Source organism: Photinus pyralis, unplaced genomic scaffold, assembly GCF_008802855.1.
Source record: "Photinus pyralis isolate 1611_PpyrPB1 unplaced genomic scaffold, Ppyr1.3 Ppyr1.4_LG8, whole genome shotgun sequence".
In the NCBI taxonomy this organism is placed as follows: domain Eukaryota; kingdom Metazoa; phylum Arthropoda; class Insecta; order Coleoptera; family Lampyridae; genus Photinus; species Photinus pyralis.
This window is the reverse complement of record NW_022170819.1, coordinates 469,537-479,316: the sequence shown is the minus strand read 5'-3', so window position 1 is coordinate 479,316 and position 9,780 is coordinate 469,537. Positions and strand designations below refer to the sequence as shown.

The 9,780-nt window shown below is 37.3% G+C and overlaps 1 protein-coding gene across 3 annotated transcripts in view; it reads left to right on the top strand.

Annotated features, from left to right (window-relative positions):
• Positions 1-374: 374 nt before the first annotated feature.
• The window catches only part of LOC116178831 (monocarboxylate transporter 2-like), a 30,150-nt gene continuing 20,744 nt past the window's right edge, over positions 375-9,780 (top strand). For 2 of the 3 annotated variants that reach the window (XM_031498458.1, XM_031498456.1), the window contains exon 1: positions 375-578. The gene's annotated coding sequence lies outside the window, so the exon portion shown is untranslated. The other variant, XM_031498457.1, reaches the window with a different exon arrangement.

The following is a 9,780-nucleotide window of genomic DNA, read 5'->3' as shown; positions in this document are numbered from 1 at the left end:
ATCGGGCATCATTGGTTTCTGCGCTCTTTATATGTACATTATTTATGATTTCCTTTTTTATGATCATAAAATGAAAGCCGGCTTAACTGCAGAAGATCCGGTGAACTTTTGGTACTAAATTATTTTTGGTTCGTTTGAGAGGGAGGAAAGTAAACGAAAATTAATGTTCTGCTAACAATCCCAGAAAAAGTGTAAATTTTTTGCAACGAAAATCGAAGTCGCTTACCTAGCAGGATTAGTATCGTATCGTATTGGAAAATGTGAATGAAATTGTAGTGGGGTGACCGATGCTCCGGAGTACCGCATATCCTGAGCTCCGGAGATTCCTGCGACGCCGTAGCGAAATCTACTTTGAAGCGCAGCGCCCGCACCTGTCAGTGTGCTTTCAATATCCGCATGCAGTACTTATTTCTACAAATCCCGTTTTATTAAATAAAAAAAACGTGACTAGTTGCCGTAGCATTTTTTATTCAGAAATATTTATGTTTATTTGACGACATTCTCATTTGCATTTTTCATTAATCTCGCATTGATTTTGTGACCATCCGGAAGTAGTATCGCCGCAGTTTGGTGTAAAGGTAAGTTACCCCTTCATTACTCTTTTCGTTTCAATTGAAAGTTCTGCCAAGATCCTAATAGAGTATTTCAGTCACGGCACGTGCGAAAGAGTGAAATCTGCAATTATGCTAATTCGCCAAGAAATCCGTTCTATCCTACTATGCACCCTTAATTAAAGCAAATTGAACTGATGAATATAGATATAAATCTAATTCAGTGTCTGGTAAAAATTAAAACTATTTTCGACCCATCAAGAAAGTTAACTTTTTACCGCTTCTCCCATTAACTTTACTTCTGTTTAAAAATCCACGATGTCTCTCAACGCAAGATGAGTTTATTCATATTAAACTTGATTACTGGGGGCACGAATTGAAGATGCTCCCAGTCGTATAATAACGCAATTTGGTAGGGAAACGTTCACATAAACTGAAGGGGTGAAACAGTATTAGAAAATTGGTAGTGAAAATGACAGTCATTGAATGCAATTGTCACGAAGTGGAAAATCATTTCCTTACGTGTCGAACGTGTAATTTTTACGCGTACCTGCTCAGAATTTAAAGCTTGAATAAAAACTGAATTTTATAATAGAATATTGGACAACTGGTAAAAATTTGGAAAAAGGCGCTTTTCGCGCGTGACACGAAAGCCAAACAAGATCAGACAGAGTTTTCGCACTGCATTCATCTCTTCAATGATTGCACCAACAAGTTTACTCTTTTAATAAAACTGGATAGAACTTTCGGGTAGAAACCACGTTGTCTGAAAACAATTTTTTATGAAATGAAAGTGGTAGTACTTAGGTATACAGCGTGTGTTCGGTGTGACAGACTGACGTGTAAACGCGTAAACGCAGCAACGTACCGAACAAATTTTTGGTGTTTCGTCGAAACCCCGACGCCGCGTGGATCGATTGCAAGCCGCGAGCGCAAGTTGTTAATAAAGCTCGGCTCGCGACGCCCGCCGCCGCGTCACCGAAATCACGTACTCATGCATTACTAGCGAGCACGTTCGCAAAGGGGTTCGGTTCGTTGTTCTGCTCATATATTTGGCCATATCTGATTTGTACGAAAGCGTAGAGCTACCATAATAATTCGCAGAGTTTATTGTTCATAATTTAGGGAAACATTTTCTGTCCATTTTCTTATTAAAGTTTATGCAATAAAATCTACACAGTTGTAGTTGGTTAAGTTGTACATCTGTTTTCCTGATGTGTACCTCATTTGAACGAAGTGCGCTATTGCCCGTCTGCACATCTGCCCGTCAGTCTTAATCGTAAGGTGTGCTGTCACATAGGTATTAAGCGAAAGCTTATAATGTCAGAAGGTGAATATCCTCCTTTCATAGTGGGTAATCCTTCAGACGGCGGAGAAAGGGGTAGAGGTGAATCATTTACTACAGTAATTCTATGTATAGAAGTAACACTTAATTTAAGGTATAAGGTACAAGGTATAAGGTATAAGGCATATCCAAATTTGCAATAAAAGATGAAAGAGTTCTATCTAAAAAAACGGAAGTTTGATACGCCACTGGTGATAATAAAATATTTTAGAAATATAGCGACGCTAAGACTCTTTTCGATATCTTTTATAGTAAAATACTACACCCTGTATATAATGTGTAAACTGCAGGGGGTCTCGTGTCTCTAGGTCGAAATAATGCAGACGATGAGAGCGAGCCACCCTATAGTTGAAAATTTGCGTGCTGTAAACGTAATTTCGGTACAGCATTGGAAGTTTTAGGCGCGACGTCCTGTACAATGGTGTAATTTGTTTGTCTAGGACCTGCGGAATACTAGTTAAAGCTCTAAGTTTTTCGTGAAAATGAACTCTGTATGTAAGCGGTTGTGTACAGACATGGCTTTATGTTCGCCTTACAATTTTTATTACAGGGTTTTGTAATTGTGTTTCTTTTGTTTGATAATAAATTTTTGTAATCTCAGGTTGTCAATGAATTGTGTGTCAATTTGAAGTCCAATTTATGATCCAGGTAACGGGCGATCAAAAATGAGTTGCTGTCGAGTCGCCTTTGGAAGTTCAAGTTAAGTACGATTTCTCATGTATAAACAAAAATTCCAAAGGTGACTAGACAGCCACTCATTTTTGATCGCATAGTAAAATTCCCTTCAATTATTATGTCAGGTTTTTCTTTTAAATTTGTTGTATCCAAATAGGATTTCTAATCTGCTTCAAAATTTATTTAGCGTTTCCGTAGGAATTTACAGAATTCTATTTTATCCTGAACGTTTCACTTTGTGCCTGGACCGGGAATTGAAAATAATGGTAATTGTCAGCTAGCTAGGTAAGTGTTCGTTCAATATTACTTTTATTTTTTGTGTTTATTACCCGAGTTTTTTAGGCAAAGAGCAATAAATATGCTCCGCCTAGCTGTCAGTCAGTAATCCTCTTCTGGCCTCTTAAGGAAAGGGAAAAAGGATAAATATTAAGTTAATAATCTTTATTAAGTGTTTTTAATTTTGTTTAAAGTATATTTTTGCTGCAATAGAATAACAGATTAGTAAATGGAAGTTTGAGACGAGTGTATTTTCATTAGTACCTTATATAATAAAAACAAAGCGAACTGCAATACGTCAATATGGAGGATTGATTTTCAGACGCAAGTCTAAATTCTGCTGGCACTTGGCGTCCACAAACACCAACTTGATGCAAAATCGCAAGTAAGTGGTTAAATCGCCTTTACTTAAGTATACAAAATTAAATAGCGTTTGTTTTAATTCACTGCGACTCCAGTTCAATTTTATAACGAGGCTGTCAACAACAACAAATGGCAATACTACAACGACATACAACAATTGTTCGTAAATACCCTCCATGTTTGTGGATCAGGAGTTCCAGATGCGTTCTGCTCATGGTTCTCAATCCAAATAAATTGGCTCCCCTTCAACAGCGAAGGGTTTAAATACCGATCCGCGACGACGAACAGGCATTCTAAGTTTCGTTAAACACCAGGAGTAGGCAGGTAGAGGTCAGTGGCAACTACTCGTTGCGTTCCCCCACGCTCTTCGATTAAGGACGTGAGTGAAGCTTTCGCTAACGTACGAAGAATCTAACCACCCCACCGTCGGGCCATCGTCAACTTCTGAGTATTCCATTCTCCTTACGCCGCGTCGCCGCCATGGGGAACTGTAAAGCCGTGTGTGATATTCGTCTTGTGGATTGAACTTGGTAAAGTTGTTTAGCGTGTATATATTTTGTTTATTGATATTGTGTATAAGCACCCGATGTTCATTGTACCTATTCTTTAGCTCGTTATATATGAAGGTACATATGTTTGTTCATTTGTATTATATGTCTAGTTCTCCTGGTAACTTGGTGTTAGTGACTTTACTTTCGATCCGAAGCGTTGCTCGATGTCCCCAACTGAATTTTGCACGGACCGATAATAGAATCCTTGAATGCATCATCCAACGACCGAGCATCTTCGGATCAATTCTAGGAGTAGGGAGATTGAGGTCTACGGCAACTCATCACTTTCCAAACCGCTACTCCTTAGTAGTTTGATACGCGCCATCTGATCCTGTATATATTTTTTATTATACCTGAATCGTTGTTTAAAACACGCCCGAGCGTGCGTAAAAAGGCGATTAAAAGACGCCGAGCTTTAAAAGTTGCTAAGTAACGTTATAGTCTAAGAGCCCGCGACGCAAACCATTACCATTCAAATAGCAGCATAAAACGTATACATGAACAAGTATTGGAGGTGACCATACACGAAACGCTCGGTCTGTCGGACCGCATTTAGCCGGAAGGTAAACAAATTCAATTGTTTGTATATTTCATAAGAAATCATTACTTTTAACAAAAGCAGGTCATATGTGGTACCAAATTAAAGCTCTTGGCGTCAGCTGCACAAATAACTCGGTCTGTCGGCAGGCAAATAGCCGGAAGTCCTTGACAGACCGACATTTAATCTGCTGCTAGAAGCCGACATTTCAGTTAGTTATAAATTTCTACGGGCACTCTGATCCAAGCATTTTAGTTCTGTACTAAAGAGTAAATAACCATAAACCTCTACAGCGGATCTAAAAAAGCGGCTGAGCTCCTCGGTTTGACCTTACGGGATGATTGAACATTTAGTCTGCTGCTGGAATCCCACAGTTAGCTCAAAATATAAGAGAATCATTCAATTCAAAAACAAAACGGTACAAGCTCTGAAGCTCATCAATGAGATTACACAAGCATGTCAGCTGAAGTAATGAAGAAAAGTATTAATTTCATATTTTGTCGATAACTTTTCTTCACTTTACAATTATTTTGTGGGATTAGTGCGTCCGTAAACACGATACCTGCCAAACGCTTGAACCGATTCGGTTCAAATTTTGCACAGTTGCCCTACATGCCATATGTAACAAGTCTATTGAACATTGGTCAAATCCATTGACCCCGTGGAGCCACGCCTCTCTGTCTCTGGCAAACGCTCCCCTACCTACTGGCGGTATAGTGTGGCTTAGCCTCCGGCGGTCCATAAACTAAATCCGGCACTGACCAGATGTTCATTTCAGTTGAAATTTATCAGCTTTCGCCTGATGTCAACAGTTTTTATCGCAAACACTGAGAAAATGCCTTTTTTTAATTTTTCTGTATCGGTTCAGATAACATCAGAAGACAATAAAAACAGAAACGGCAAATTTCAGATTTACTGGAATATCTTCGGAAGTAGACGGAATTTCCTGGTTTTCTTTACAGCACGATAATAACTCTTTAATTGCGCAACTTTTCCCTAATTTGACCATCGTCCTATCTAATATCTTTTATGGTCTCCGAGAACCCCATGATAGACATCGTTATCTTGGACACAGTGTATAAAAATACATTATAGACTCTGTGACTTAGAAACTAGTCTATGGGAAAGTGAAATTTTGATAGTGGTTATAAAATAAAAACTAAATATTAGGCTTCTGCGTCCTAAGATAATGGGTGCCAAGCCACTTGCAGTTCATGCTGGAGTTGTACCAGCGTCTGTGGAGGGCCTATTCAAAATTCTCAATCTTCTAACCTAATGCTCCACACTCGTTCAATAGGCTAAAAGTCGTGAGGCCTGGCTGTTCATGGAAAAGTGGCATTCCGAAGTCCTGGAAAAAGTAAGGATATGGTGTTCTACCACCTCGTCAACATATTGCCATTCAACAACTCCAGCAGTGGCAGATTCCAGTTCAGGCGCAACTTAAATTTGCTTCTATGAAATTTAATCAAATACAGAATTGCTAGTTTGGTCAAAGAATTCCAATGTATTCTTCATCTTGCAATATCCCCGTCACCTAAGTATACATGTGGTAAATTAACTTGTCTAGTTTTGACGTATAAAATGGTAGGTTTCTTTGAAAACTGATTGACGTTAAGGAACGCCTTACTTTTTCTAAGCGGTTAAGAGGTTGGTTGTGAAATATTACGCTTTTAACGTCCTAATTTGAAGAATTATTGTATTTGATTTATAAATAACGTTTATTTAGACCTATTTCTCAAAGTTGAACAAGGCGTTACACGCAAACAAATTATTCAATGCCTTCTTGTAATTTGACTGGAGATGTACGAGTGAATCTCGCTTCTCTGGGCTTTACAGAATAATCCTCATTATACTAAATTGCTCATTTCATCACTAAAATAGCTATTTTTCATAAATTAGCAATTTTCTTACACTCGTCGTTGTTGTAGATACGTATAAAGCTCTTCATGTGTTATCTCTTACTTATATAGAATTCTTTCAACTGTAATTTTCGTAAAAGCGTTTTTTGTAGGATTAATTCTATTAGGAAAGAAAAAAGCCATCTTTTTCGACATCATTCGTTGCCGTTAACAAAGTACCCTTATTATTTAGGTATGTAACGCCTGATCAGTTGAATGGTTTCGGAAATAGTCCATTCGTGGGTTCATTTAAAACATGCAGACATACAATGCAAGCTAACAGTGGCTAACTTTTTTTACATTAATTAAATTTGATGTGATTATGAGTAACCTGCATCTACACTAAATGTATGTAAAATAAATGGAAAGCACCCAAAATCTCGCCTTATTAAAGCTTCATAACTTGAAATTAGAATATTTATAGTCCAACCGTGTGGCTTAAATACCTTGACCAATAAAAATTAACTGAGTAATTATTCTAAATTAAGTTTTTAACGCCCATTTACATTCCTCTTAATCCTCATTTATACCCAAACTGGTTCACATCCAATCGCTAACGATTTCAATAATATAAAAAAGTGAAAATATTTATTTATATAATAACGGTTGTGTGTTCCTTGAAAAATAAAAGTTGAAATTTATTGAAACTTCGAATAATCTTGTGTGGACAACGTAGTAATTTATAATCGAATAATCTAACTCAAAAGGGGAAACCTTTACAAATGTCGTAAATAAACGCTTTAATGGGACCGCGGCGTAGCGTTGAGGAAAGTTTTTTGATCGTTAACCCTTTTATGCTGGTCATTTGTTAAATTCGGAAATGATCTATAAATTTCATCATTGATTTTCGGTACAAACTGTATCTGTACAGCACCTCAGGGATGGCGAATAATTAATATGTGTAATCCGTTCAGTCAAAGTAAAATTTCAGTCTTGCACAAAAAATTATAAAAATTAGTAACATCATGAGATTCGCTGCAATGCGAAGATATAGGGCTTATAGAGTAGACAAAATAGTCGACCTGATTGGGTTAGGATGGATTGGAGTGGTTTTGGGAGTAGAAATTGGTTTCACAGTTTCCAACTTCCTACCAAATAAGGTTGAACGTAAAGGTTATCGGTAATAAAATAACCTATACCTAACTTTGGTATAATCCATTTTTAGTGCACGTCAAGTTTTCCAACAAAAAACGGAAAATGGTTTTTGCGTTTTTAATTTTAGGTAGTGATAACGTGAAAAGGTTCTTGTTTGTGTCTCAAATAAGCACTAATTTTTTTGAATGAAAATATTTTTTACATTTCGATGTTCAGCTCAGAGACTTCAGAGACTATTGTCGTACCCTTTAGAATTTTGGGTGATTGTTGCCATAAGGAATAGAATTACCACTCCAAAAAATGTCCACAAGGAATCCGAGATAGATGTCTGTGATTTTTGGGTAATTGTTCAGGAAGCCCCAAAATAGCGCGGTTCCGAAGGACTCCCCTGTATCCTAATAATGTAGTTTGTACTCTACACCATTTTTCGAATGGGAATTATCCACAAAAGGAATGTATAATTGCAGAAATTTGGCGGACGCAGGCAATGGTCGGCATGTTTAATCTTAATGGATATATCTCTGGTATACTATGAAATTAATTCTATTGCGTACCTATATAACGCCGTTTCAGAGTCCATTAGTTTGTCTGTCTGCTTGGTGCCTCGGAAAAGTAATAACTTGAACCTCCACATCCTTGTGTGAAATCTTTACTAACGGGCATTTGTCTTCGGACTGACCTTTAATAACACATAAACTTTTTGAGTTTCTCTGTATAATCAATTTTTCTTCAGCGATAATAAGCGCCTGTATAGCTAATCATTGATTTTATTTTTTCTGTGTATAGTATGAAAGAAGGCAGGTCTTTACTGATAAACTATGCATGAAAATAGCGGATGCAGGCAGCAGAATATGTTTGATGGTGTGACAATGTCGCGTCGTATATTTTGAAAAGCAGCATTCAGTAACAGGATTACTGCTACCATAATTAGGTTTACACATACACACAGGTACCTACAACACATTCACCTGACGCGTTAGAATGTAGAAATATTTAATATACTTTCCTCTATAATCGGCGCTTACAATGCATTCGTAGGGAATAGTATCGTGCCTCTAAAACTCCCTGAGCTGAACTTCAACGGGGATAATCATCACAAATTTGCAGGCAAATTCTTCCATCTTTCCATAAAAGCTAACCCACTTGCAATATTGACAACATATCACGAAAAATATTGAAACGATTTCCTACGCTCTAGTATATTCTCATCTATCATCAATGCAATATTTATATTGCAGATGTTGGAAATGTTGAAATATACGTCTGATATACGAATAACGTTGGAAATGGTGTCGCATTTGATTGAGTTACTTCCTTCCATTTGCATACTTTTGAAGCGGTTTTGAGTACAAAAGCAAAAATCTAAGTGTTCGTAAATTTGATTTTAACTTTGTTTCAAATTATAATCTGTCTCGTTTTTGAATGCTCCACCAATATATACATACAAAGAGATCAAACTGGCTATGGGCCACGTGAGTCTATTCTGGTCAGGTGTTATGACGTTTGTAGCTCTCTGCCCCACCAGTTGTCTATATCGTGTCTATTGCCTTCCAACGCAATACGTCTATTGTTATGTGCAGTGCCTCGGGTTGTACCGTTATTTATATACATTATCTGCCATAATCGATCTTGTTTATACCTAGCCGAACCTTCCTCCGATTAGCCGGGCAACATCTGTCCGTTGCCGCATGAGCGGTGTCCTTAGCCCTTAAGCTCTTGCAATTGATGCATTGTAGGATCTCTGACTTGCATTAGTACTCCAAAAAATGTGCAGTACCCTAAAAAAAACACAGAACTAAGCCCCTTTATACCCAAAAATGAATTTAATTGAATCAGATTTAGATAACAAGGTGCTGACTGTTAAAGTAAGTAGATTCAATCCAAACTCTTAAATTATAAATATTCACGAACGACTTTAGTTTTCTTTTAAATGAAATGCTGACTAGACAACAATACTATGACAATATACCCTTTACGAAACTTATCCCCTGTTCTTGGTAAAAGATGCTATGTACACCACTTATGATTTTAAGAGTAGTAATTTAAATGCAACGTTCCCGACCTTTTTAAATGTCTTTTCACCCTTGGACGAAAACTCGTAACTTATTTCCATAATGTGCAAAAATATATGCGTTTCCAACGTTAATATAGGGCTTTTGAGGTTTCGACTGAATGTTAATATATCCCTCATGTACAATGGGAGACGCTTTCGCTTATTGTAGTTTAGAAATAAAAGCAGAAGGAGAAACGGAAACAGGCGCTGAAGTAGAAATAGAAATAGCACAAAATCCGCAGCTAAAATGTGACAGGGTAATACTGGGCAGGGTAGTAACAGTAATAGTAAGGACACTTTACTTTCTCTTCGACTGATGGAATGGGATTGATCCTGGTAAACGCGTTTTGTACTCTACCACAATTCTTATTTAACAAGGGTGACACTCGATTATTTAGATGCTACGTAATCATGTAAGGTAAAACCTTGTAGAAA